This window comes from Notolepis coatsorum, assembly GCF_963971535.1.
Source record: "Notolepis coatsorum genome assembly, chromosome: 5".
In the NCBI taxonomy this organism is placed as follows: domain Eukaryota; kingdom Metazoa; phylum Chordata; class Actinopteri; order Aulopiformes; family Paralepididae; genus Notolepis; species Notolepis coatsorum.
In genome coordinates, this window is record NC_140169.1 from 100,303,517 (window position 1) to 100,308,516 (window position 5,000).

The 5,000-nt window shown below is 52.7% G+C and overlaps 1 protein-coding gene across 1 annotated transcript in view; it reads right to left on the bottom strand.

The window, feature by feature from the left end:
* The window catches only part of lama2 (laminin, alpha 2), a 384,202-nt gene that overhangs the window by 121,651 nt on the left and 257,551 nt on the right, over positions 1-5,000 (bottom strand).

Genomic DNA, 5,000 nt, shown 5'->3' on the forward strand with positions numbered 1-5,000 from the left:
AAGCTTCTTCTGAGTCTTTCTGTGCTTGCCATGAGACTCCGGTATCGCTTGCCTGACCGCAGCAGTTCAAAGAGGCAGTTGTTTGGGTGGCTGGAGTCTTTGATTATTCTCTTAGCCTTACCCATGCACCGCTTGTTGTAAATGTTCTGGAGGGTGGGAAGCCCCCCTCCAATTGTGCGCTCGGCTGAACGGGCCACTCTCTGTAGTCTGCTACGGTCTTGTGCGGTGCTATTCCCAAACCAGGAGGTGATATTGTCAGTCAGGATGCTCTCTATTGTACATGAGTAGAAGTTCTTAAGGATCTTAGGCGCCTGAGGAAGTAGAGGCGTTGTCGTGCCTTCTTCACAACACTGTCAATGTGTGTGGTCCATGTCAAGTCCTCGGATATGTGGACTCCGAGGTACTTAAAACTGTTCACTCTCTCAACCGGTGCCCCGTCAATGCTGAGGGGACCTCCTAAAGTCCACAATCATCTCCTTTGTTTTGCTGACGTTCAGGGAGAGGCTGTTCTCTTGACACCATCCCGCCAGGACCTTGACCTCTTCCAGGTAGGCCCTCTCGTCGTTTGCAGAGGCCCACCACTACTGTGTCGTCAGCAAATTTGATGATTGTGTTGTTGTTCCGCTGTGCCACACAGTCATGTGTGTACATGGAGTAGAGGTGGGGGCTCAGAACACAGCCCTGGGGGGCCCCTATGTTGAGGGTGATGGATGAGGAGGTGCAGTTGCCTGCTCTCACCACCTGGGGTCTGCCCGTCAGGAAGTCCAAGACCCACTGGCAGAGGTCATAGTTCAAGCCCAGGTCCCTTAGCTTGGCTATGAGTTTGGAGGGGACTATGGTATTGAATGCTGAGCTGTAGTCGATGAACAGCATTCTCACATAGTTCCCCTGCTATCACTATTTAGCTATTTATGTTGCCAGGGGCGACAGTGTCTAAGGAGGTAGAGTGGTCATCTGGTAATCAGAGGGTTCCCGGTTAGATTCCGGCTCCTCCTGGCAGCATGTGAAAGTATCATTGAGCAAGACACTTAACCCCTAACTGCTCCAGATGAGCAGGTTAGCACCTTGTATCAGTGTCTTGTCAGACTTGGTAATATTGGTGTTTATTGCCATTCCTCACACACCTCCTGCACTTCAGCTCAACCCTCCAGACCTGCCTCACACACCTCCTGCACTTCAGCTCAACCCTCCAGACCTGCCTCACACACCTCCTGCACTAACCCTCCAGACCTGCCTCACACACCCCCTGCACTTCAGCTCAACCCTCCAGACCTGCCTCACACACCCCCTGCACTTCAGCTCAACCCTCCAGACCTGCCTCACACACCCCCTGCACTTCAGCTCAACCCTCCAGACCTGCCTCACACACCCCCTGCACTTCACCCCCACAACCCTCCAGACCTGCCTCACACACCCCCTGCACTTCACCCCCACAACCCTCCAGACCTGCCTCACACACCCCCTGCACTTCACCCCCACAACCCTCCAGACCTGCCTCACACACCCCCTGCACTTCACCCCCACAACCCTCCAGACCTGCCTCACACACCCCCTGCACTTCACCCCCACAACCCTCCAGACCTGCCTCACACACCCCCTGCACTTCAGCTCAACCCTCCAGACCTGCCTCACACACCCCCTGCACTTCAGCTCAACCCTCCAGACCTGCCTCACACACCCCCTGCACTTCAGCTCAACCCTCCAGACCTGCCTCACACACCCCCTGCACTTCAGCTCAACCCTCCAGACCTGCCTCACACACCCCCTGCACTTCAGCTCAACCCTCCAGACCTGCCTCACACACCCCCTGCACTTCAGCTCCACAACCCTCCATACCTGCTCCCACTCCACCCCTCTGCCTACAAGAAGCATGGCTCTGCATTCATTCAGCGTCAGATCTTCCTGTATATGTGTGTCAGTGTGTGTCTACAGTATGTTGTGTGTGTGTGTGTGTGAGTGTGTGTGGGTGTGAGTGTGTGTGTGTGTGTATAGGTGTGTGAGAGTCTTCGGTGTGTGTGTGTGTGTGTGTGTGTGTCTGAGTCTGAGACACTGGTGGCAGCAGGTCGCAGCTGATTGCTGGAGCGCACCATTCTTAACACCTGAGCAAACACCCGTCGTAACTGCCGCCGTTAACGTAGTAATGTGCAACATGTACTTGTGGAGATTGTTCTGGACTATGTGTCTGTGTGCGTGTGTGTGTGGGGGGGGTGTGTGTGTGTGGGGGTGTATGTATGTGTGTTTGTGCATGTGTGCATGTGTGTGTGTGTGTGTGGTTGGGTGTGTGTGTTTGTGTGGGGGAGGGGTGGAAGGGTGGGTGTATGTATGTGTGTGTGCTTGTGTGTATAGGTGTGTGTGTGTGTATAGGGTGCATGTGTGTGTGGCTGCTTTCTTTTGGCTGCTTTTTTACATAGAGCTTTTATTTATTAACCCATTCACTCACACATTCACACATTGACGGCGGAGGCAACCATGCAAGGTGCCAACCTGCTCATCGGGAGCAATTAGGGGTTAAGTTTCTTGCTCAAGGACACATCGCCACGCTGCCCGGGAGGAGCGGGAATCGAACCGGGAACCTCCGGATTGCCAGACGACTGTTCTACCTCCTGAGCCACTGTCGCCCCTGTGTGTGCGTGAGTGAGTGGGTGTGTGTGTGTGTGTGTGTGTGTGTGTGTGTGTGTGTGTGTGTGTGGACGTGTGTGGGTGGGTGTGAGGGTGTGTGTGTGTGTATAGGTGTGTGTGTGAGTGAGTGGGTGGGTGTGTGTGTGTGTGTGTGTGTGTGTGTGTGTGTGTGTGTGTGTGTGTGTGTGTGTGTGTGTGTGTGTGTGTGTGTGTGTGTGTGTGTGTGTGTGGACGTGTGTGGGTGGGTGTGAGGGTGTGTGTGTGTGTATATGTGTGTGTGTGTGTGTGTGTGCGAGTGAGTGGGTGTGTGGGGGTGTGTGGGGGTGTGGCAGTGTGTGTGTGTGTGGGTGTATGTGTGTGTGTGTGTGTATAGGTGTGTGTGTGGGTGTATGTGTGTGTGTGCGTGTGTGTATAGGTGTGTGTGTGTGCGTATGTGTATAGGTGTGTGTGGGTGTGTGTGTGCGTCTATGTATGTGTGTGTGTGTGTGTGTGTTTGTGTGTAGGTGTGTGGGTGTGGGTGTGTGTGTGGATGTATGTGTGTGTGTGCGCGGGTGTGTGTAGGTGTGTGTGTGTGTGTGTTTGCAGGTGTGTGTAGGTGTGTGTGCGGGTGTGTGGGTATGCACTAATGAGGGATGCTATATTCTCTGCCTTGTTGACAGCCTGTCACTATGTCAAACACACGCACACACACACACACACAGATTGCATGGCTGTCTAACTTGTGAAAAGCCGGTTTCTGCTCCTTCCACACAATAACACTCTGTCTGTCTGTCTGTCTGTCTGTCTGTCTGTCTGTCTGTCTGTCTGTCTGTCTGTCTGTCTGTCTGTCTGTCTGTCTGTCTGTCTGTCTGTCTGTCTGTCTGTCTGTCTGTCTGTCTGTCTGTCTGTCTGTCTGTCTGTCTGTCTGTCTGTCTGTCTGACCTTGAGCCAACTTGACAGCGGGTCAAACTGTGTTTGTATGTGTGGGGGGTGGGGGTGCTGTGGTAATTACACACACACACACACACACACACACACACACACACACACACACACACACACACACACACACACACACACACACACACACACACACACACACACACACACACACACACACACACACACACACACACACACACACACACACACACACACACACACACACACACACACACAGAGAGGAAAGAGGTTAATAACCTATAGCACAGTGGTGCAAGATGAACAACTTCTCTGAACGTTGACAAGACCAAGGGAGCTGGTCGTGGACTACAGGAGACTGGACCCCATCAACATGAACAGGTCTGCTGTAGAGAGAGTCAGCAGCCTCTAGTTCCTCTGTGTTCACATCAACATCAACAGGTCTGCTGTGGAGAGAGTCAGCAGCCTCTAGTTCCTCTGTGTTCACATCAACATGAACAGGTCTGCTGTGGAGAGAGTCAGCAGCCTCTAGTTCCTCTGTGTTCACATCAACATCAACAGGTCTGCTGTGGAGAGAGTCAGCGGCCTCTAGTTCCTCTGTGTTCACATCAACATCAACAGGTCTGCTGTGGAGAGAGTCAGCAGCCTCTAGTTCCTCTGTGTTCACATCAACATGAACAGGTCTGCTGTGGAGAGAGTCAGCAGCCTCTAGTTCCTCTGTGTTCACATCAACATCAACAGGTCTGCTGTGGAAAGAGTCAGCGGCCTCTAGTTCCTCTGTTTTCACATCAACATCAACAGGTCTGCTGTGGAAAGAGTCAGCAGCCTCTAGTTCCTCTGTGTTCACATCAACATCAACAGGTCTGCTGTGGAGAGAGTCAGCAGCCTCTAGTTCCTCTGTGTTCACATCAACATGAACAGGTCTGCTGTGGAGAGAGTCAGCAGCCTCTAGTTCCTCTGTGTTCACATCAACATCAACAGGTCTGCTGTGGAAAGAGTCAGCGGCCTCTAGTTCCTCTGTTTTCACATCAACATCAACAGGTCTGCTGTGGAAAGAGTCAGCAGCCTCTAGTTCCTCTGTTTTCACATCAACATCAACAGGTCTGCTGTGGAGAGAGGCAGCAGCCTCTAGTTCCTCTGTGTTCACATCAACATCAACAGGTCTGCTGTGGAGAGAGTCAGCAGCCTCTAGTTCCTCTGTGTTCACATCAACATCAACAGGTCTGCTGTGGAAAGAGTCAGCGGCCTCTAGTTCCTCTGTGTTCACATCAACATCAACAGGTCTGCTGTGGAGAGAGTCAGCAGCCTCTAGTTCCTCTGTGTTCACATCAACATCAACAGGTCTGCTGTGGAGAGAGTCAGCAGCCTCTAGTTCCTGTGTGTGTGTGTGTGTGTGTGTGTGTGTGTGTGTGTGTGTGTGTGTGTGTGTGTGTGTGTGCGTGTGCGCGTGTGTGCGTGTGTGCGCGTGTGTGCGTGTGCGC